Below are 22,365 nucleotides of genomic sequence, written 5' to 3'. Positions count from 1 at the left end.
AATGTGGGAGCTGCCAAGTATATCAAACAATTAATAACCAAAGTAAAGACATATTAAATTATAATACACTAATAGTAGGAAACTTCAACCTAGGACTTGCGGCAAATGACAGATCTTCTAAGCACAACATCACCAAAGAAACAAGAGCTTTAAATGATACACTGGATCATATGGATTTCACAGATATCTACAGAACTTTAGGTCCAAACACAACTGAACACACATTCTTCTCAAGTGCACATGGGACTTTCTCTGGAATAGACCATATTGGCTTACAAACCAGGTCTCAGGCAATACCAAAAGATTGGGATTGTTCCCTGCATATTTTCAGACCACCATGCTTTGAAACTTAAACTCAATCACAAGAAGGAATCTGGAAGAAACTCAAACACATGGAGGTTAAAGTGCAGCCTGCTAAAAGATGAAAGAGTCAACCAGGAAATTAGAGAAGAATTAAAAAAGATTCATGGAAACTAATGAGAATGAAGATACAACCATTCAAAATCTTTGGGATACAGCAAAAGCAGTCCTGAGAGGGAAATACATCACAATATAAGCATCCCTCAAAAAATTGGAAAAAACAAATACACAAGCTAACCTTGCACCTAAAGGAACTGCAGAAAGGACAGCAAATAAACCTATACCAAGTAGAAGAAGAGAGTTAATAAAGATTCGAGCAGAACTCAATGAAGTAGAGACCAGAAGAACTGTAGAACAGATCAACAAAACCAGGAGTTGGTTCTTTGAAAGAATTTGTAAGAGAGATAAACCATTATTCAGTCTATTGAAAAGAAAGGAGAAAGGACTCAAATTATAATATTATGAATGAAAGGTGAGAAATCACAACCAATACCAATGAAATACAAAATTTAAAATAAAAAAAAACCATGTAATTTTATATATATATATAATAATAAAAATATTATTATAATATTTTAATAAAGCAATTTATTTATACACCAATAAATTAGTCAATCTAGAAGAAACAGACACATTTCTGGAAAACCACAAACGACCAAAACTGGAACAGGAAGAAACAGAAAACCTGAACAAGCCAATAACCAGGGAGGAAATTGAAGCAGTCATCAAAAACCTCCCAAGACACAAAAGTCCAGAGCCAGATGGCTTCCCAGGGGAATTCTATTAAATATTTAAAGAAGAAACAAAACCTATTCTACTAAAGCTGTTCTGAAAGATAGAAAGGGACGGAATACTTCCAGACTCATTTTATGAAGGCAGCATCACCTTAATTCCAAAACCAAAGACCCCACCAAAAAGGAGAATATAGACCAATATCCCTGATTAACACAGTTGCAAAAATTCTCAAAAATATACTAGCCAATAGGATCCAACAGTACATTAAGAAGATTATTCACCGTGACTAAGCAGGATTTATCCCTGGAATGCAAGGCTGGTTCAACACTCTTAAAACAATCAACGTGATAGATCATATCAACAAGAGAAAAAACAAGAACCATATGATACTCTCAATTGATGCAGAGAAAACATTTTTTAAAAGATTTTATTTCTTCATGAGACACACACACATACACACAGAGAGAGAGAGAGACAGAGACAGAGACACAGGCAGAGGGAGAAGCAGGCTCCACGTAGGGAGCCCAAGGTGGATTCGATCCTGGGACTCCAGGATCAGGCCCTGGGCTGTAGGCGGTGCTAAACCACTGAGCCACCCGGGGGGCCCCAGAGAAAGTATTTGACAAAATACAGCATCCATTCCTGATCAAAACTCTTCAGAGTGTAGGGAAGGAGGGAATATTCCTCACCACCTTAAAAGTCATCTATGAAAAGCACACAGCAAATATCATTCTCAATGGTTGGAAATACTGAGAGCCTTTCCCCTAAGATCAGGAACACGACAAGGATGTCCACTCTCACCACTGCTATTCAACATAGTACTGGAAGTCCTAGCCTCAGCAATCAGACAACAAAAAGAAATAAAAGGCATTGAAATTGCAAAGAAGTAGTCAAACTCTCCCTCTTCACAGATGACATGGTAAGGTACCTATAAAACCCAAAGACTCTACCCCAAGATTGCTAGAACTCATACAGCATTTCGGCAATGTGGCAGGATACAAAATCAATGCTCAGAAGTCAGTGGCATTTCTATACAGTAATAATGAGACTGAAGAAAGAGAAATTAATCAATACCAAAATCCCATTCAGGTTTATTGCACCCAAGCATAAGATACCTAGGAATAAACTTAACCAAAGTGATAAAGGATGTATACCCTAAAAACTACAGAATGCTTCTGAAAGAAATTGAGGAAGACACAAAGAGATGGAAAATATTCCATGCTCATGGATTGGAAGAATTAATACTGTGAAAATTTCTCTGCTACCCAGGGCTATTTACACATTTAATGCAATCCCTATCAAAATACCATAGACTTTCTTCAGAGAGTTGGAACAAATCATCTTCAGATTTGTGTGGAATCAAAAAAAGACCCTGAATAGCCAGGGGAATTTTGAAAAAGAAAACCAGAGCAGGGGGCATCACAATGTTGGATTTCAAGTTGTACTACAAAGCTGTGATGATCAAGACAGTGTGGTACTGGCACAAAAACAGACACGTAGATCAGTGGAACAGAATACAGAACCCAGAAACGGGCCCTCAACTCTATGGTCAACTAATATTCAACAAAGCAGAAAAGACTATCTCCTGGAAAAAGGACAGTCTCTTCAATAAATGGTGCTGGGAAAATTGGACAGCCATGTGCAGAGGAATGAAACTAGACCATTCTCTTACACCATACACAAAGATAAACTCAAAATGGATGAAAGATCTAAATATGAGACAAGAATCCATCCAAATCCTAGAGGAGAACACAGGCAACACCCTTTTTGAACTTGGCCACAGAAACTTCTTGCAAGATACATCTGTGAAAGCAAGGGAAACAAAAGCAAAAATGAATTCTTGGGCCTTCATCAAGATAAAAAGCTTCTGCGCATCAAAAGAAACAGTCAACAAAACTAAAAGACAACCTACAGAATGGGAGAAGATATTTGCAAATGACATATCAGATAAAGGGCTAGTATCCAAGATCTAAAAAGAACTTAGTAAACTCAACAGCAAAGAAACAAACAATCCAATCATGAAATGGGCAAAAGACATGAACAGAAATCTCACAGAGGAAGACATAGACAAGCACATGAGAAAATGCTCTGCATCACTTGCCATCAGGGAAGTACAAATCAAAACCACAATGAGATACCACCTCCCACCAGTGAGAATGGGGCAAATTAACAAGGCAGGAAACAACAAATGTTGGAGAGGATGCGGAGAAAAGGGAACCCTCTTGCACTGTTGGTGAGAATGTGAACTGGTGCAACCACCCGGGAAAACTGTGTGGAGGTTCCTCAAACAGTTCAAAATAGAGCTGCCTTATGACTCAGCAATTGCACTGCTTGGGGTTTTACCCCAAAGATACAGATGCAGTGAAAGACCGAGACACCTGCACCCCAATGTTTATAGCAGCAATGTCCACAGTAGCCAAACTGTAGAAAGAGCTTCAGTGCCCATTAAAAGATTAATGGATAAAGAAGATGTGATCTATATACACAATGGAATATTACTCAGCCATTTAAATGACAAATACCCTCCATTTGTTTCAATGTGGATGGAACTGGAGGGTATTATGCTGAGTGATGTAAGTCAATCGGAGAAGGACAAACATTATATGGTTTCATTCATATGGGGAATATAAAATATAGTGAAAAGGATTAAAGCAGAAAGGAGAGAAAATGCGTTGGAAATATCAGAGAGGGAGACATAACATGAGAGACTCCTAATTCTGGGAAACAAGGGGTAGTGGAAGGGGAGGTGGGTGAGGAAATGCGGTGACTAGGTGATGGGCACTGAGGATGGCATTTGATGGGAAGAGCACTTGGTGTTATACTATATGTTGGCAAATCAAACTCTAATAAATAAAAAATATACAAAAAAATGAGAAGCGAAGAAAAAAAAAGTGATGATGCCCCAACCCAACTGGCTGGGTTTGGTTCTGTGTGTCCATCTAAAGGTCTCTATAAGGAATGCCTGGGTGGCTCAGTGGTTTAGTGCCTGCCTTCGGCCCAGGGCATGATCCTGGAGTCCTGGGATCAAGTTCCGCATCAGGCTCCCGGCATGGAGCCTGCTTCTCCCTCTGCCTGTGTCTCTGCCTCTCTCTGTGTGTCTTAATGAATAAATAAATAAAATCTTTAAAAAACAAAAACAAACAAACAAAAAAACAAAGGTCTCTATAGACAGAGCCATCTTACAGCCTGCTCACACAGGGAAGGAAGTCAGCAAACCCACCCAGTGTGGTACACTGCCTCACCTAGGAGCCTAATCAATGATCTATGAGAGGTCACACAGCCCAGGCTATGACCTCACCTAGACAAAGAGCCAACCCAGTAGCTCTGTTCAATTGTTGAGCAGAGACTACAGCCCTTCTTATTCAGGACACCTCAATAGTGACCATGGACATCCTTGGAGCTCAACATACAGGACACAGAGCATAGCCAATGGCCCTGTCCAGCACTAGAACCCAGCCCACAGCCTTGCCTGATTGCTGAGCACAGCCTGAGGTCCCCCCTAATCCCAAAGAGACTTTACCTGAATGCCAAGTCATGCCAGAGGCACATCTGGATTGGGGGCACAGCCTGTACTCTCACCCTACCAGGGCCAATTGCAGACCCAGCCTGCAGCCCCACTCATAAGCAAAGTAAAAACTAGTAGCACCACTCTGCCTGTGACTCCAGCCCACCAGAGGTGAATGCTGATCCAGCTAATGGCTCCACCTGACCATGAAGCCAATACAAAGCCACTCAACCAGGGAGCCAGCCAGCAAGCAGCCCAATCTGAATGCCAAGCTGAGTCAGCAGGCTCACCTAACCAAAGAGCTCAGCCAGGAGTACTCCTATCTCAGAGAAGAGACAGAAGCCTCACCAAATTAGAGACCCTAACAGTAAGCCCCTCCTGCCCTCAGTTACTTCCATCTGACCCATCCAAGCCCCACAGTGAACTATTATTGGTTTAAAAGAGAATGCTGAAACTATAAGATAGGGTACATAAGCCTCATGGCACTAACAAAGAAAAACCCTGTAGTAGATGAGCAAAGTATTGAGATAGAAGAATCAAAGCACACCACCACAAAGGGTCATCAAATCAGAAAAATAAGACAGCAAGGGACAAAGAAGAGAATATAGGAATTACAAAACAGTCAGAAAAAAACAATTAACAAAAGTTAAAAAAGAAAAGAATACAATTAACAAAATGGCCATAGTAAGGCCCTACCTATCAATAATTACTTTAACATTGGTGGATGAAATTCTCCAATCCAAAAACCTAGAGAGGCTGGGATGGTTAAAAAAAAAACAAAACAGGAAACTAGATCCAACAATATGCTGTCTACAAGAGATTCACTATAGTTTTAAAGACACACATAGATTGAAAGTGAAGGGATAGAAAACATTCCATACAAATGGTAACCAAAAGAGAGGAGGAATGGCTATACTTCTATCAGAAATAGAGTAAGTTTCAAATAGTCACAAGAGACAAGGAATGTCACTGTATAATGATAAAAGGATTAGTTCACAAACAAGCCATAATAATTGCAAATATGTATGCATCCAACATCAGAACATCCAAATATATAAAGCAAATAATAACAGAGCTGCATGGAGAAATAAACAACAATACAATAAGAAGGGTTTTAATATTCCATACCCAATAATTGATGGATTACTCAGACAGAAAATCAATAAGGAAAGAGCACTACAGTGTTATCTGACTGTATATACACATGATTGCATATAACATATGACTATATGATCATATATTGTTATTCAACACTAGATAGTGATATGTGAAAAACACTATAGATCAAATAGATGTAGCAGACATATATAGAACATTCCACCCAACAGCAGCAGAATACATATCCTTCTCAAGTGCAGACAGAACATGTTCCAGGACAGATCATATGTTTAGACACAAAAAAGTCTTAACAAATTCAAGAAAATTAAAATTATATCACATGTCTTTTCTGACCACTATATAGATACCAATAAGAAGAGGAAAGTTGGGAAATTCACAAACATAGAAATCAAAACACACTACTGAACAAACTATGGATCAAAGGAGAAATTAAAAAATCTTGATATAAATGAAAATGGAAATATAACATGCCAAAATTTATGGAATGCATTAAAAGCTGTTCTAAGAGGAAAGTTTACAATCATAAACACCTACATTAAACAAAGAAATATCTCACATAAACAATCAAACTTTACAACTCAAGGAGCTTGAACTAAGGTCAATGGTAACAGAAGAAAAAATAATTAGGATTAGAATAGAAAAAATGAAACACAGAAGAATAAAACAAAAGACTAACAAAACTAAAAAAAAAAAATTTAAAAGAATTAGTTTTTTTAAAAAAACTACACAAAATTGACAAGCCTTTCACTAGGCTAACCAAGAAAAAGAGAAAAGATTCAAATGAATAAAATTATCAATAAAAGAGGGATATTACAATTGAAACATCATTCCAAAATATCAGAAGAGGGCAGCCTGGGTGGCTTAGCAGTTTAGCACCTGCCTTTGGCCCAGGGCCTGATCCTGGAGACCAGGGATCGAGTCCCACATCAGGTTCCCTGCATGGAGCCTGCTTCTCCCTCTGCCTGTGTCTCTGCCTCTCCCTCTCTCTCTGGCTCTCATGAATGAATAAATAAAATCTTTTATATCAGAAGAGACTACGATAAGCAATTATATACCAATGAATTGGATAATCTAGAAGAAATTGTACATTTCTAGAAACATCCAACCTAACAAGACTGAAGCAAGAAAAAAAACAATATCTGAGCAGAATAAATATGAGAAAAGCCATTGAATCAGTAATCAAAAACCTCCCAAAACAGAAAAGTCCAGGACAAGATAGTTTTACTCATGGATTCTACCAAACACTGGTGAATTTAAAGAATCAAAGCCAATCCTTCTGAAATCCTTCCAAAAAATTGAAGAAGAGGGAATACTCCCAAATTCACTTTATAAGACCTCCACTATCCAGATACAAAAGGCATGGGATCCCTGGGTGGCGCACGGTTTGGCGCCTGCCTTTGGCCCAGGGCGCGATCCTGGAGACCCGGGATCGAATCCCACGTCGGGCTCCTGGTGCATGGAGCCTGCTTCTCTCTCTGCCTCTCTCTCTCTCCATGTCTATCATAAATAAATAAATCTTAAAAAAAAAAGGCATATAGATACTAAAGGCCCAATAGCCCGATGAACATAAATGCAAAAATTCACAACAAAATACTAGTTAATAAAGTTAGCACATTAAAAGGATGGTATGCCACAAAGATGGGATTTATCCCTAGGATGCAAAGAAGGCTCAACAAACACAAGTCAATAAACATGATACATTAATATATCGTTGGATAAAAATCACAGAATCCTCATAGCAAAAGCATAATAAAAGCATTTCATAAAATGCAACATGACAAAAATAAAGCCCATATGTAATATAATTAAAACTTCTGGAAGAAAATATAGGGTTAAAAACTCCTTGATGTTGGTCTTGGTAATGAGTTTTTGCATAGAACACCAAAAGCACAAGCAACAAAGCAAAAATAAACAAGTGGCTCTACATCAAACTAAAAAGTTATCTTTACAGCAAAAGAAATTATTAACAAAATACTTAATAACAGAATAATAATGGTGACACAAAGAATAGGAGAAAATACGTGTAGACCATATGTCTGAGAAGGCATTAATTTCCAAAATATTTAAGGAACTTCTACAACTCGATACTTAAAAAAACAAAGAAAACCCCAAATAATTCAATTAAAAAAGGGGCGAAGGACCTGAGCTGATATTTTTCCAAAGAAGATATCCACATGTCCAAGAGGTACATGAAGTTGTGCTTAACATCAGTAATTACCAAGAAATACAAATCAAAAACACAAAAAGATATCACCTCACACTTGTGAGAATGACTATCATCAAGAAGACAACATATGTTGGAAAGGAAATGGAGAAAAGGAAATACTTCTGCGCTGTCAGTGGGAATGCAAATTGGTGCAGTAGGTATGAAAACAGTATGAAGGATTCTCAAAAAATTTAATACAGATTCTCAAAAAATTAAATACTCTATATGATCTACCATTCCCACTTCTGGGTATATATACCTAAAGGAAATGAAATTAGTATCTTTAAGAGATGCCTGCATCCCTATGTTCACTGCAGCATGGTTCACAATAGCCAAGACATATAAAGAACCCTAAGTCTCCACTGACAGATGAATGGACTAAGAAAGTATGGTGCATAATACCAACATATATTCAAATACAGGTGTGGGCACACAGGAATACTAAAAAAGAAAAAATCTTGGGGCACCTGGGTGGCTCATTTGGTTAAGCATCTATCTGCTTTTGGCTCAGGTCACAATCCCAGGGTACTGGGATCAAGCCCCACATCAGGCTCCTTGCTCAGCGGGAAGCTTTCTTCTCCCTTTCTCTCTGCCCTCCCCGCCCCCATTTGTGGTCTATCAAATAAATAAATAAAATCTTAAAAAAAAAAAAAAAGAAATCCTGCCATTTGGAACCACATGGATGTATCTTGAAGTCATTATGCTAAGAGAAATAAGTCAGACAGAGAAAGATAAATGCTGTATGATCTCACTTACATGTGGAATTTATAAAATCAAACTCATAAAAATAGACAATAAAAAGGTGTCACCTGGGAGAAGGGCGTGGAGAGATGGAGGAAATGGTTACAAGATAAATAACTACTAGGGGTAAAATACACAGGATGGTGACTACAGTTAACAGTAATGTATTGTATATATGAAAGCTCCTAAGAGAGTAGATCTTAAATGTCCTCACCACATTCTCTAAAAAAAAAGGTAGCTGTGACATGATGAATGTGTTAATCAACCTTCCTGTAGTAATCATTTCACAATGTAATCACATTGTACACCTTAAATTTACATGTTATATGTCATTCATGTGTCAATAAACCTAATGAAAAATATCATTCTGGAAAAAATAACAAAAAGATAAACTATAAAGGGCACCCTGGCAGACATAACTATGCACAACCTAAAAACTAGGAAGGGTGAAAACATGAAAAACTAATAAAAGGTCAATAAAACTTGGGGAAAATCTTTGCAACTTTCACAACAAATAAAAAAATACCTCGATGCTTTAAAAGATTAAGTCAGTAAGAAGAATAATAAGCATTACACACTGAAAACCAAGCAAAAAGCACAAATAGGAAATATAGATACACACAGAAATATAACTACACAAGGCACACATGCACACGAACTTGATCAACCTGCTTAGCATTAAAGAATTGGAGAAAATATACAGTTACCTCCTACTTTAACCATATTTTCAGACTGAAACAATGAAAAAAATAATTAGACAGTGTTTGGCAAGCATACAGAAAAACAGACACAGTCATGTATTGCTTGTGAAAAAAAGGTACATTATTGAAGAGTAATTTAAAATCATAAATCAGGGATCCCTGGGTGGCGCAGCGGTTTAGCGCCTGCCTTTGGTCCAGGGCGCGATCCTGGAGACCCGGGATCAAGTCCCACGTCGGGCTCCCGGTGCATGGAGCCTGCTTCTCCCTCTGCCTGTGCCTCTGCCTCTCTCTCTCACTGTGTGCCTATCATAAATAAATAAAATTTAAAACAATAAAATCATAAATCAAATGGTTTAAAAATGAATATCAATTAAAAATTCTACTCTGTATTTTCTTTTACTCTTAGGATATAATTTGCAATGTGTGCAAACCTCTATACTGTTCAGTAAAGACTCTTTAAATTTGTGTACAATCGAAAGCAACTCCTAAATCAATAGTGAGGAACTGAATTAGTGAATGGTGGTACATCCATTTGATGGAATACTATTGGCCCAAACAAAATATTGGTGAATAGGTGTTTAAAAATTATATATAAAAATAAGCAAATTAATTGAAAACAGTGTTGCTTTTATTTATTGTATTAATTGAAAGCAACGTGGTAGATTGTAAAGACACACACAATGTTTTTATCATGAGGGTGTAAGCAGCATTGATGTGGTTTACCTTTTCTACCTATATTTAAACATTTTCCTACAATAAAAATGAATTTTGTCTTTTGTGGTAAAAGGAAAGATTTTTTTAGAAATAAAAATAGTTAAATTCTTAAAAAGAGTCAGTATGTGGTCTTTATCCATAGTATTATCTTCGTTCATTTGTATTATCCAGTAACATCCAAAAGTAAAGACTCCCTTCAAGTATTATTTTTTTTTAAATGGAAAGGTCCTCTGTTTTTCTTTTTATTTATTTATTTATGATAGTCACAGAGAGAGAGAGAGAGGCAGAGACACAGGCAGAGGGAGAAGCAGGCTCCATGCACCAGGAGCCCGACATGGGACTCGATCCCGGGTCTCCAGGATCGCGACCTGGGCCAAAGGCAGGTGCCAAACTGCTGCGCTACCCAGGGTTCCCCCCTTCAAGTATTATTAGAGACATACACACCCAAGATAGACCTGAAGACTTGGTAAGTTACCTGAGCCTCCCAATGGACCTCTCTTTCAGCAAATAACACTTTCCCCGAGGCATTACACATCAATTCTGCGTATGCTGGTTCCATGTGTGATTAAGTTTTCTCTTCTCACAGAGTAGATGCTCCAAAAACACATGCCTAACCTAACAAATTATGTGCCTAGCCAAGACCATCTCTGCAATCTTTCAGGCCAGAAAGCTCTTTGATGTCTCCTCTAGATTTGTCTAACACATCTGTGCAGGAAATAGAATAAAACTACATTTTTTTTCATTTTAATATAGTGAAAGGAAAAGCATATTTAAAAATTATACCATGAAAATGAATTTTTAATTAACTTCTGAATGAGGTTATAACCATGACATAAAATTATTTTATTATTAAAAAGTGATCTTGGCCATGTCTATGTCTTCCTCTGTGAGATTTCTCTTCATGTCTTTTGCCCATTTCATGATTGGATTGTTTGTTTCTTTGCTGTTGAGTTTAAGAAGTTCTTTATAGATCTTGGAAACTAGCCCTTTATCTGATACGTCATTTGCAAATATCTTCTCCCATTCTGTAGGTTGTCTTTTAGTTTTGTTGACTGTATCCTTTGCTGTGCAAAAGCTTCTTATCTTGATGAAATCCCAATAGTTCATTTTTGCTTTCGTTTCTTTTGCCTTCGTGGATGTATCTTGCAAGAAGTTACTGTGGCTGAGTTCAAAAAGGGTGTTGCCTGTGTTCTCCTCTAGGATTTTGATGGACTCTTGTCTCCCATTTAGATCTTTCATCCATTTTGAGTTTATCTTTGTGTATGGTGCAAGAGAGTGGTCTAGTTTCATTCTTCTGCATGTGGATGTCCAATTTTCCTAGCACCATTTATTGAAGAGACTGCCTTCCTTCCAGTGGATAGTCTTTCCTCCTTGATCGAATATTAGTTGACCATAAAATTCAGGGTCCACTTCTAGGTTCCCTATTCTGTTCCATTGATCTATGTGTCTGTTTTTGTGCCAGTACCACACTGTCTTGATGACCACAGCTTTGTAGTACAACCTGAAATCTGACACTGTGATGCCCCCAGCTATGGTTTTCTTTTTTTAAATTCCCCTGGCTATTCAGGGCTTTTTCTGATTCCACACACATCTTAAAATAATTTGTTCTAACTCTCTGAAGAAAGTCCATGGTATTTTGTTAGGGAATGCGTTAAATGTGTAAATTGCCCTCGGTAACATTGACATTTTCATAATATTATTTCTACCAATCCATGAGAATTGAATATTGTTCCATCTCTTTGTGTCTTCCTCAATTTCTTTCAGAAGTGTTCTATAGTTTTTAGGGTATAGATCCTTTATCTCTTTGGTTAGGTTTATTCCTAGGTATCTTATGCTTTTGGGTGCAATTGTAAATGGGATTGACTCCTTAATTTCTCTTTCTTCAGTCTCATTGTTAGTGTATAGAAATGCCATTGATTTCTGGGCATTGATTTTGTATCCTGCCATGCTACCAAAGACATGGCCAACATGCACATGAGAAAATGCTCGGCATCACTTGCCATTAGGGAAATACAAATCAAAACCACAATGAGATACCACCTCACACCAGTGACGATGAGGAAAATTAACAAGGCAGGAAACCACAAATGTTGGAGAGGATGTGGAGAAAAGGGAACCCTCTTATACTGTTGGTGGGAATGTGAACTGGTGCAGCCACTCTGGGAAACTGTGTGGAGGTTCCTCAAAGAGTTAAAAATAGACCTGCCCTACGACCCAGCAATTGCACTGCTGGGGATTTACCCCAAGGGTACAGATGCAAAGAAAGGCCAGGACACCTGCACCCCGATGTTTCTAGCAGCAATGTCCACAATAGCCAAACTGTGGAAGGAGCCTCAGTGTCCATTGAAAGATGAATGGATAAAGAAGATGTGGTTTATGTATAGAATGGAATATTACTCAGCCATTAGAAACGACAAATACCCACCATTTGCTTCAACGTGGATGGAACTGGAGGGTATTATGCTGAGTGAAGTAAGTCAATCGGAGAAGGACAATCATTGTATGTTCTCATTCATTTGGGGAATATAAATAATAGTGAAAGGGAATATAAAGGAAGGGAGAAGAAATGTGTGGGAAATATCAGAAAGGGAGACAGAACATAAAGACTCCTAACTCTGGGAAACGAACTGGGGGTGATGGAAGGGGAGGAGGGTCGGGGGTGGGGGGTGAATGGGTGATGGGCACTGAGGGGGGTACTTGACGGGATGAGCACTGTGTGTTATTCTGTATGTTGGTAAATTGAACACCAATAAAAAAATAAATTTATTATTAAAAAATAAAAAATAAAGGGTTAAAAAAATGAAAAAAAATGTAAATGGTCTAACAGCTCTAATCAAAAGATAAAAGGGTGGCAGAATGGATAAGAAAAACAATATCCATTGGGGTCACGTTGGTGGCTCAGTGGCTGAGCATCTGCCTTTGGCTCAGGTCATGATCTCTGGGTTTTGGGTTCGAGTCCTGGATCAGGCTCCCCACAGCAAGCCTGCTTCTCCATCTATGTCTCTGCCTCTATCTGTTTATCTCTCATGAATAAGTAAAATATTAAAGAAAAGAAAAACAATATCCATCTAAAGATGCCAACAGGAGTCTCACTTCAGACCTAAAGACTCATAAAGATTGAAAATGAAGGATTAAAAAAAAATTCACCATACAAGGAAAAGCAAAACAACAACAACAACAACAACAACAACAACAAAACAGTCCAGGATGGCAATACTTATATCAGACAGGACAGACTTTAAAACAAAGAGAGTAGCAAGAGACAAAGATGGTCATTACAAAATAATAAAGGGATTAATCTATAAGAGGATATGGCAATTATAAATATCTTGATCATATGCTATAAAACTAGAAATAAATCACAAGAAATAAGTGAAAATGTCACAAATATATGGAGACTCAACAACATACTACCAAACAGTCAACAGGGTAATTAAAGGAGAAATAACAAAATGCAGAGACACAAATATAAATGACAACACAATGGTCCAAAATTTTGGGAAGGCAGCAAAAGCAGTTCTAAGAGAGAAATATATAGGGATATCAGCCTACCTCAAGAATCAAAATAAAGCTCCAATAAACAATTTAACATGTCTACGGAACTAGAAAAATCCCAAGTATTTTTCAAAGAACTACAACAAATAATACTGAAATGTGTAGGAAACCACAAAAGACTGAATAGCCAACACAATCTTGAGAGCGAATAACAAAAGCTAAAAGTGTCATGGTTCCAGATTTCAAGATATATTGCAAAACTGTACTAATAAAAAAACTATGGTACTGGTACAAAAAATCAACACATAAATCAAAAGAACAAAAGAGAGAGTTCAGAAACAAACATAGGATTAAATGATCAATTAATCTATGAATAAAGAGGCAAGAATATGCAATGGAGAAAAGATAGTCCTTCGATAAATGGTGCTGTGAAAATTGGATAGCTACATGAAAAAGAAGGAAATTAGACCACTTTTTAACACCACACACAAACTCAAAATGGATTAAAGAACTCAACATAAGACCTGAAACCATAAAAACTCTAGAAGAGAGCACAGGCAGTAATGTCCCTGGCATCAGCCATAGCACTATTTTTCTAGATATGTCTGCTGAGGCAAGGAAACAACATCAAAAATAAACTATTGGGACTACGTCACAATAAAAAGCTTTTACACAGCAAATATAATTATCAACAAAACAAAATGACAACCTACTGAATGGGAGAAGATATTTACAAATGATATATGTAATAAAGTATTAATATCCAAAATATATAAGGAATTTATACTACTTAATACCAAAAAAGCCAAACAATCCAATTAAAAAATGGGCAAATGACATACATACATTTCTCCAAATACATATAGATGGCCAACAGACACATGAAAATATGTTCAACATCACTAATTATCAGGGAAACGCAAATTAGAACCACAATGAGATATCACTATAAACCTGTCAGAATGGCTAAAACCAAAAATACAAGATACAAAAAGTTTTAGCAGGACATATAGAAAAAGGAACCCTCTTGCACTGTTGGTGGGAATGCAAGAGGAGCAGCCACTGTGGAAAGAGTATGGAGGTTGCTCAAAAGCTTAAAAGTAGAAATATCTTATGATCCAATAATGCACTATTATTTACCCCCAAAACACAAAAACACTAATTTGAAAAGATGTATGCACCCATATGTTTACCACAGCATTATTTGTGATAGTCAAGATATGGAAGCAAACTAAATGCCCACCAATAGACAAATGGATTAGAAAGTATTATGTATATACATACACACACACACGGAATATCATATAGCCATAAAAAGGAGGAGGTGTGCCATTTGAGAAAACATGGATTAACCTAGAGGGTATTGTGTGAAGTGAAATACCTCAGACAAATACTTAAGTGGAAGTTTTTAAAAATGAGTAAACAAACAAAAAGCAAAATGAGATGCATAAATCCGGACCACTAACTGGTGGTTGTCACAGGAGAGGAGTGTGGGGTGTTGGGCAAAATGGTGAAGGGAAGTGTGAGATATAGACTTCTAGTTATTGAATGAGTAGGCCATAAGAATGAATGCCCAGCATGAAGAATACAGTTAAAGATGGTGTAAGAGCAGTGTGTCAGGACAGGCCGTAGCTACACTTGTGGTGAACATAGTATAATATATGGTCTTAAAAAATATATATATATATATTTATATTTATAAAAAACATATATATATATATATATATATATATATATATATATATAGTCTTGTTGAATCACTATGTTGTACACCTGAAGCTAATGTAACCTTGTGTGTCAACTATATATACATACATAGCTCCTGAAAAATCCTTGGATTTTTCTTTTAAACAAACATTTAATGAGCACATTACCTGCTGGACTGACACTAGCTAATTTCACCTACAATATCACAGCTAAGTAAAATCTTGGTTATTTCTGCTCTCACCACAACTCTGTATACTTATTATTCAATGAAGGAATATCTCTGGTCGCTGAAATTGGACCCAATTTTTATTATCTTAACTACACCACAAGCACAATCTGATTTTACCTTCTCAAGCCTGAATGTCATTGGAAAAAAATAAAGCCTAGAAGAACCATTGGATAAAAACAGAGTACTGCATGTATAACCCAAAATTGGTTCCACACACCAATTTCTATATTTTTGATTCATAACTAAAGGATTCCTTGGTTAGTTCTCTGTTCATCTGAATGTGAAACAGCTCCCTTGCCAAGGTGATTTTCTCCTGGCAACCAACTCTTGAGTAAATATCAGAAGGATACTAGTTTGACCCAACTTACAATTCATCTGATTAAATTTGAAGTGGGTGATCCATTATTAAATAAAAGTCGAAGAACCTTCCTTCCATTTCATTTCTTGTGATTACATGCACCTGCCACATGGCTGAACAGCAAAATAACACTCTACATATAGCAGACTAGTTCTCATAATTTCTGCCTGTGTCTATCTGGACAAATCACCCATTTCAATGTATTCTTTAGTGAGTCATATACAACGTATATCTATGATGGCTTTTTAAAAAGCTTTTATTTATTTATCTGACACAGAGAAAGAGAGCATAAGCAAGAGGAGTGGCAGGCAGAGGCAGAAGGAGGCTTCTTAGTGAGCGGGAGCCCAATGCAGGGCTGGATCCCAGGACCTGAGATCATGGCCCGAGCCCAAGGCAGATGCTTAACTGATGCAGCCACCCAGACGCTCCTCTATCATGGCTCTCAAGATATTTAGGTTGAAACAGCGCTTTAAATAAGGGAACAGAGAAATTCAGTACATGTAAAAAAAAAGTTTAGCCAGGAGTGGTAAGGAGTTCCTCCCTGTATATTACATCTAGATCTATTGGAGCAAAGAGAAAAAGAATATTCGACCCTCCTACACATGACAGGCTGTATGATATATTAGAAAGGGAATGAATGTGAATTAATTGGAAACTGCAGATTCCATTCCAAGCCCCCATCCTGCTGTGCACCATCTATTTGGCCAGATATAAATAACAACCTCTCCAAATGTTTTATTCATATTTGTAAAACTGATAAAAAAGATCCTGACTTACCCACTTCAGGGAATTGCTAAGGGAATCCAAGAGATAATAGAAATTGCCTTCATAAAATCTTAAAAGCCACGTAAGCATTTAAACCCACCATTCCAAGTTTTCCTTTTATTTATTTTTTTAAGATTTTATTCATTTATTCATGAGAAACACAGAGAGGAGAGAGAGAGAGAGAGAGAGGCAGAGACACAGGCAGAGGGAGAAGTAGGTTCCTCACGGGGAGCCTGAGGTGGGACTCGATCTCGGGACTCCAGATCAGCCCCTGGGCTGAAGGCAGCGCTAAACCGCTGAGCTATCCGGGCTGCCCCCAAGTTTTCCTTTTAGGAGAAGGTAGGTGAGAATCACAGTAAAGAATATTTCAGCAGGAGTGAGGAGACCTAGCTAGACCTCTGGCTCTGCCCCAGAGTAGCTGTGTGATTCTCCAACACAGCATGCACCCTTCTCGAATTTCTGCTGCTTACCTATAAAAGGTGGAAAAGTCTGATGGAATATTTAAAAATCACAGATTTTAGAACCTGAACATTTGGCAGAGTACCATATATTGCGCAAAACTCTTTTTCCCTCCAGATTTTTTATTTCAAGAGAAAAATGACTTAAAGTCAGAGGGACCTGTAGCTGCTGCCAATGCCATGTGTCCACCTTTAGAAATTTTAATCACAGATTATTGGGGGTAGTCAAAGAGGAAAGCAACTTAACATGCTTTGGCACAACCTTAATTGCATGATAAATGTACTTCCAAATAACTCTGACCAAATTCCACTGGCTTTTAATTCAAGGATATAGTGATCTTTCATATTCCTTAGACATTCTGAATGCATCTTAAATACACATTACGAAAGCCATTATCTATACCTGAAAAGGCTTCCTGCTGGAAAGATTGAGGCGTTTCCTCATCCATCTGTTGCCTTGATTCCCAAATATCTGCCACAGCAGCTGTCTCTTGTGTTACTCCAAACTCTCTGGTAGATGGCCAGCCTATAAATATGCTTTCCAAACATGTGGTAATATAAGCGGAAGGTGCAGCCCCCTGCATCGGTGGCATTGAGGACAGGGCTGAGGAAAGTAGCTCTGTTTTGGAAAACCTGTGGCTCCGAAGATTCTATGTAGAGATAGTGTCCTTTAGCTGTGCCCAAGGTATGAGCCTTCATTGGCCCTGTATTAAGTGTTGAAGTTGGACCGTGCTTCCTGGTCCAATCAACGTCGTCTTCTGTATCTTGTTCCCAGTTACAGATTCCATTTTCAAAGTTACATTGGAACTCAGGTACTGAAATTGGCATGAAATAACAACAAAAAAATAATTAAGGACAAAAAACATGATTAAGAATACTTGTTGATATTTGGCTCCTGCCAAGGTTAATGATTTTAATGTTTTTTAAATGTGACACTAAAAGTTTTTAAAAAGTGAATAAATCCTAGATTTATATCAAGTAATAATATTTTATAGACTGGGGGGGGCATTACTTCAGCCATTATTTTCCAAATGCCTTTTATACCCATCCTTCACCATTTCCACACTATAACTTTATGCAAATGATGAGGGCACCATGGCTGACTCAATACTATAAACTTCTGGCTCAGTCGATTTCAACCTTAGCCAAATGTCCCAATCACCAGTGAATGTTAAAAATCAAAACAAAACAAAAAACATGAAGTTCCAGAACTTATCTTGAGGGATGTTGATTTATTTTTTTAAAGATTTATTTATTTTAGAGAGAGAAAAGGGGGGTCAGGGGACAGAGGGAGAGATAATCTCAAGCAGGCTCTCCACTGAGCACAGAGCCCTACAGGGGCTCAGTCTCACAACCCTGAGATTATGACCTGAGCCGAAATCAAGAGTTGGATGCTGAACCAACTGAGCCCCCCTAGCCCCCCCGGAGATGTTGACTGAACTGCCACAAATAGTGCGGTTGAACATCAAGATAATTCATTATCTCCCTTGGCGATTCTAACATGCAGAACTGAAGAGTCATACTTTAATAGAGTCCAATCTTTCAGAATCACCTGATGTGTACAGCATAATTGCTTGCTCCATGGCGAAGCTCCATACCAGCACTACCTGGTTAGATATGGGGGACCGAGCAATCCATATTTTTAACAAGTATCAACATGATCCTGATGCCAGCATTTTCCAGACCTCAGGCTGAAAAACTCCTCCCTTTGGTTTCATCTTGCCCCAATTCCACATTTCCCTCCATCAGTGCCAGAAAGACCATTCTTCTGCCTTCCATGGCAATTTATCATTTTCTTCCTGTACATACATGCTCATTTAATCCAAACTGAAATCTAAGCTCTTCTTTCAAGCTTTACCTTTCCCAAGTTAAATTAACTTCCTGTTTGTCCCTGGCCAGCCTTTTCTTAGCATACACCACCTTCCCCACTTGCCTTAAACACCTCACTCCTCTCTCCTTCTCTATTTATGCCTCCTGTTGTGCTGCGGGCTCTTGGCAGCATCTCCTGAGAGGCAGTCTTTTCTTCTCACTGGATTGCAGCTCCTTTGAGCTGGAGCTTTTAAGCTTAAAACTCCTTCCAGGCACTAGAAGAATTCAAAGCACTTATAAAGGCTTGACTAGCCCCTCCTCACCTAGCTTATCTACCACAATTTCCAGAATATAGTAATGTAGTCATTTTCAGGATGTGAACATTTTGTTGACAACAAGGATTTGTTTTTAGAATAAAAACATTTAGCATTATTTGGGTAGAAGGAACAGGAGTTAGAATTAATGCATAGTTTTACATTTTAGCTTCATTCACCAAAGTTAATATTTTTTAAACATATAAATGTCAGCTGTCCTTTCACTATTCATCTTAGTAAATGCACTTGGTGCCAAAGGGGAATAAATATTCTGAAACAATAAATATAAGCAAATGTGGATAAATGCAGCCGGGCTAGAACAAATCATCTGTCTTTGAAAACCACGGAACAGGAGCTTAGAACTAATGATGGGAGCCCAGTGAGTAAATGTCAAATGGGAGATGAGCTTTTGTTTGATATTTCCTCACTTGTGACTAATCAAGCCCAGCTGTGACGTGAACTGGGGACCCACAGCATACTCTCCGGGTGTCAATCTTTGGCTGTGGAGCAGAAGGAGAATGTCAAGCTGCTAAGTTTTTTGACATAAAACGGGCACTAAAGCCAACAGATTTTGATATTGCCTGTCTTCATATTGACTGTATGTTCAATCTCTATTTTGAAAGGGAATGCACGTAGCTCCACCTTCAAATAAAAAAACCCTATCTCTAAACGTAGGAAGATTTAGGAAATAAAACATAGATTTCTGGATCCCTAATGCTTTCTATGGAATCCAGGAACACATTTATATGGAAAGCTGCGAGAGAAATTGACACTCTGATACCACTACTGTTCTCTTTCACTAATATTTAGTCACAAGTAGTATTTTGATTATTATAGTTGTACTGACATAACTCCATCTAAGTTAATAGTAGTTTTAAGGATAATTTGTTTTTTTTTTTTTTTTTTTTTGAGGAGTGGGCTTCGGAGAGCTTCAGAAAGATGAAAAAGCTTTCTAAAGCCACAAAAATAAATTACCTTGGGGACAAGTTACACTTCTTATGTTAGCCATTGTCTAAATTATCAACTTTATTTATATCCACTCAAAGAATTAGTTGTGTAATGAGATGCATGGTAATTCTGACTTCAATCCACCTGACTGTATCAAAGATCACATATATGCAGCATGCTGTACAATAATTTATATGGAAGTTTCTTAATGCAGTGTTTCCTATGATGCACCAAGCATTTTATGGCTTCACTTTGGTTTATAATTAGCCTCTCAATGTAATAGGCATATAGCTTGAATTTTAAGAATTGTTGCTATTTCTGGACAAAGAAAGATGCAAATTCTTTTTCTGATTGATTTTGTAATTGAAGTAAAAAACTGCTATAAGCTTCTGATTCATTTTCAGGAGCAAGTGCAATGGGCACTACCTGGTGCTAGGTTTATTAAATTATAAAATGTATACAATCATCAGATACCATAAACTTTCTGGTAATTTAAACCAGAAACTCAAGACTTACCTTTGACACAGCACTCCCTGCTCCCTATAGCCAAAACATCATCAAATGTCCCTCCTAAGTATTTCCCCAAACATCAGTCCCTCCATCTCCATCACTGCCGCTGTGATACAGGCTGCCCACCCCTCCTCAGTGGATTATCGCAATGGCCTCCTGATGGGTCTCCCAAATCCACTCTCCTCCAATCCACTTATCACTCTGTATCTACACTGACATGTTTTAATATGCCAATTTTATTATACCACTTTCCTTCTTAAAAACCCTCAAATGGAGAAAAACTTTCCTAATATAGACTATAAATATCTGCAAATCTGGCCTCCTTCACATTTCTGTCCTTATACTGCACCCTATCTCTCCTTCACCTCCTCGCTCCTACCGCACTGGCTGGCCTCCATCTGCTACACGGTCACATATCAGGGCTTTTGCATATATATGCTTTGACTTTTTTATTTTCAGATCTCAGCTAAGTCATCTCCTTTAGAAAGTTTAATACCATTATTATAAAGTCACCGCACTCCTCTCCGTATCTCCCATCAAAGCTTCCAGTTTGTATTTTTATTTTATTTTATTTTATTTTTTTTTTAAATTTTTTTTAATTTATTTATGATAGTCACAGAGAGAGAGAGAGAGGCAGAGACACAGGCAGAGGGAGAAGCAGGCTCCATGCACCAGGAGCCCGATGTGGGATTCGATCCCGGGTCTCCAGGATCACGCCCTGAGCCAAAGGCAGGCGCCAAACCGCTGCGCCACCCAGGGATCCCCAGTTTGTATTTTTAAAACAATATTTGAATAATATCTACTTCTCAATTAGACTGTAAATTCCATGAGATCTGAAACTCAGTCATTGTGGTTAGCACTTTATCTATAGTATCTAGTTAATAAGTCCACATAACAAATATCGGTAACCTGATTAATCAACCACTCATCACGGTCGTCAACTCTGGAACAATGCTTCCTGTCTTTGCCTTGATTGGCTAGAAAACAGTGAACAAATCAAGATCTCCACTGTAAAAATACGATGGACCAAAATAATAATAATAATTAATAATAATAACAACAACAACAACAACAAAGCACTTACCACAGTCAACCTCATCAGTATGATCACCACAATCATCTACCAAATCACATAACAGAAGTTTTTCTATGCAAGCCTTGCTGCGTCGACAGCAGAAAAAGTCCGGCTCTTCACAGCTCTCTGCAGGAAGAGAAAGGGTACAATTTTCTTTTTTTTTTTTTTTTTTTTTAAATTTTTTTTTTTTTATTTTATTTATTTATGATAGTCACAGAGAGAGAGAGAGAGAGGCAGAGACACAGGCAGAGGGAGAAGCAGGCTCCATGCACCGGGAGCCCGACGTGGGATTCGATCCCGGGTCTCCAGGATCGCGCCCTGGGCCAAAGGCAGGCGCCAAACCACTGCGCCACCCAGGGATCCCGAAAGGGTGCAATTTTCAAATCTGATGTCATCAATAGCTGAGACTCCGTCATAAATGCCAAGACTGACTTTATCTAGTGACAAATGGAAGGGCTGAGTAAGGCGTCCAAGCTGAATAGTGGCCTGTGACCACTGGTTGCCCTGGTTACACAATACTCTCCAGAGTACTGTAGAGTCGTTGGAATCTTCCACATGTAGCTGTAGCTCAGCTGCTCCCACTGACAGACCATGGTCATAAAACCTGAAAAAGAAC

At 38.0% G+C, this 22,365-nt stretch overlaps 1 long non-coding RNA gene across 2 annotated transcripts; it reads right to left on the bottom strand.

The window, feature by feature from the left end:
* Positions 1–9,613: 9,613 nt before the first annotated feature.
* LOC119878834 lies at positions 9,614–21,892 on the bottom strand. 2 transcript variants are annotated; one of them, XR_005387185.1, is made up of 4 exons: positions 21,759–21,874; positions 21,584–21,651; positions 17,497–17,908; positions 9,614–9,670 (listed from the first exon to the last, which is right to left on the bottom strand). It is a non-coding gene; the product is annotated as an uncharacterized LOC119878834 (long non-coding RNA). The 2 variants fall into 2 exon arrangements; XR_005387184.1 differs by lacking the exon at positions 21,584–21,651 and having other exon boundaries at positions 21,759–21,892.
* Positions 21,893–22,365: the final 473 nt, after the last annotated feature.

The sequence above is a fragment of the Canis lupus genome, unplaced genomic scaffold, assembly GCF_011100685.1.
Source record: "Canis lupus familiaris isolate Mischka breed German Shepherd unplaced genomic scaffold, alternate assembly UU_Cfam_GSD_1.0 chrUn_S1959H2158, whole genome shotgun sequence".
In the NCBI taxonomy this organism is placed as follows: Eukaryota; Metazoa; Chordata; class Mammalia; order Carnivora; family Canidae; genus Canis; species Canis lupus.
This window is presented reverse-complemented; position numbering and strand designations above follow the sequence as displayed.